Consider the following 2,793-nt stretch of genomic DNA (forward strand, 5'->3'; position numbering starts at 1 on the left):
CCTTCAAAAACCCACAATGGTCAAACCCTATTTAGAAGTAATGTAGTGTGGCCGGCTCATTATGGGGTGTGCTGTTACCTGGTTGCTATAGTAATGCAGCACCCTCTCCATGGCGGGGGAGCAGCTGTTCTTGTAGACGACGACCTTCTGAGCCCCTAGCAGGCGATAGAGCTCCATGGCCTGATGATCAGAAAGACGGTTAGATCAAGTGATGGATCAATGGATAGGTAGGTGGATTGATGAACACATTGATGCCTAAACCTATACACTGAGTGGAATATAATGTGAAAGGTTCACTAGCCTGGATGAACTGCAACACGTTGTCATAGCGAAACATGGTGGACAGGCAGACAGTGAAGTTGAAAGGGAAACCTGACCGCAGCTCCTTCGGGTTTAAGATTGGCAGCACAGACATGTTGTTTGGGTCCACATCTTCAGCCACCAGCCCCGCATACCTAATGAGATTAGTTTGAGTTTAAAATCAGAATCACTTTAAATTGTGTAACTACAATAATTGTGTAACTCAGGGTAATTGCACAGACAAAGCTTTGAGGCCCACATCTTGAACATGATCATCAGAGACTCGTCAGGTATGCATGATTTGTTGCTGGTTTGGATTTACTGGCCAGCAGTGGAAGACTGTCTGTATTGGCAGCTCACATGTATGCATTTGTGTTACTGTATGAATGTGAAGTATCTGGTTGCAAAACCCTTCCCTTGAGGGATATTAATATATAGCCGAGAGCCTGTTGTTTTGCCTCATGTTAAATAGATAAAATCCTCATTAGATGCATCAACAGCTTTTTTGCTCCTATGGGTTGGAAATGGCCCATGACCTCTCGGATGAAGCCAAGCCATTGATAGTATGTTGTAAAATGTCAAAAGGAGTAGGCCAAGTTTTTGGGAGATTGTTCTGTTGTGGCTGCTGTCCACTCACCGCCTCCGCTGTGTGTGACCCGGACGTTCAACAGCAGTGTTTACAGAGAAGATGCAGCAGAGCAACAGCAGCCAGACTACTTTGTTTGTGGTGTTTTTCTTCAGTGTTTTTTGTTATTTATTTCACGCATCAGCCGGAGTGAATTTTCATTTTAAATGTTTTAATTGGTTTGCTTGTTTTAGATCATTTCCATTTGCAAGCTGGTGTAGCACACCGGCTAGAAATCTTCACAGATTTTGAAATAACCATAGTTACGGATGTTGAAGTTTTGATTTTACTTTGCTTGTATTCTCCTGATGTTCCCTTATTGTAGATAGATAGAGTCTGGTGGACATTGGCTTTTATACTTTAGTGTAGAGTGATGGTGGGTTTGTAAGATTTGGAATTTTTTCCACTTGTTTTTTTTTTTTCATTGCAATTTGTGCTTCTTCAAAGTGTCAGAACCGATATCACTATAAAAAATAAAATAAAAAAAATAAAAAACACTAGAAGCTAGACGTTATGTTCAGGGATCTGATCAGGAACACAGAAATGCCATAAAACAGCATGAAAACTATGATCACATACTACAAAATCAATGGTAGTTCTCCACCCCAACAATTATTTTACTGTACCTGGGCTGGCAGCCCTCAGGAACCTGACACAGAAATTCCCCGGTGCCTGCGGGGAACCAGAAGTGGGTGTTGTGGGTTGTCCGTTCTGCTGCCATGGTAACCAGCTGGTCATCATGGCAGCAGAGGATGCAGTGGTGGAACGTTTTCTCATCCTGCCACACGATGGCGAGCAGAAGTACGCTGCGGTTGGCCGTCCGATGTTCGTGGAAAGCGTTGAGGAGGAGGGTCTTGGAACCGTGGACGGGGGTGAAAGGGGAGGAGCTGACCTTCAGATGCCAGGAGTCCATGGGTTGATCACTATAACTCACCTAGGAGGACAGGACACAAGGAGTACTATTCCAAAACGTTATATAAACTGATCCATTTTGGAGAAAGAAATCATTACATTAAGTTCATCATTCAGTATTCTCTAAACTATGGTGGATCCAGTGTGTAAAATTATTGTTTTGCCAACCAAGGATTTAAGTGGTAATATGCAAGGTCCTTGTTTTTTTTATTTTGGTATTTTGACATCTTTGGTGCTACGCGCTTATTGCTGTGGGGTCCAGGTCGGATCTTGGCTTTATTCACTTGAATGTGTGTAGGTTACGTGCAAAAATTGACATGGTTTGAATATGGGCCAATTCAACTGATGCTGACATCCATATTTTATCGGAGACCTGGCTTATCTGTCTTGGACAGGGATATAGCCATTAATGGTTATAATGTTTATAGAGCTGACCATCCAAGTAGAGGTGAGGAACAGCTCTTTAGATACCATACCCATACCATACCCACAAATACCCTGGTATAGATGTTTTTGCCAACGATTTAAGCGATCACTTCACTTCACTTCACTTTCACTTCAGGGAAAGGCTGAGATAATGTTTAGTTGACTCCTGAACTGGCTAGCTTGCTGCACACGAGGAATTTAGCCTGGAGGACGTCTGGCTTGTTCTTAGGCAACTATGTAATCATTGAACAGTTTCTGTCAAGAGAGCCAAGTCAGAATTTTATCGCACAATAACTAACTAATTCAAAATTTGAATGACCCTAAGAAGTTCTGGAAATCCATAAAATCTGTGTTTGCTAATGTAGCCTCCAATGAGCGGCCTCCTTGCATGGTTAAGGAAGTTGAATGGTTTTAATGAGCATTTTATTGCCTCTGGCTCTGCGTTTGATAACTTATCATCTGACAAATGTTCTGCTTTTAGTGATCCCTTTTCTGTTGCTGAAGTACATAAAGCCCTAAAACAACTGGAT

Source organism: Centroberyx affinis, unplaced genomic scaffold (genome assembly GCF_046629955.1).
Source record: "Centroberyx affinis isolate AG114_WGS23_722 - 3 ecotype Tasmania unplaced genomic scaffold, CSIRO-AGI_Caff_v1 ptg003627l_1, whole genome shotgun sequence".
Classification (NCBI taxonomy): domain Eukaryota; kingdom Metazoa; phylum Chordata; class Actinopteri; order Beryciformes; family Berycidae; genus Centroberyx; species Centroberyx affinis.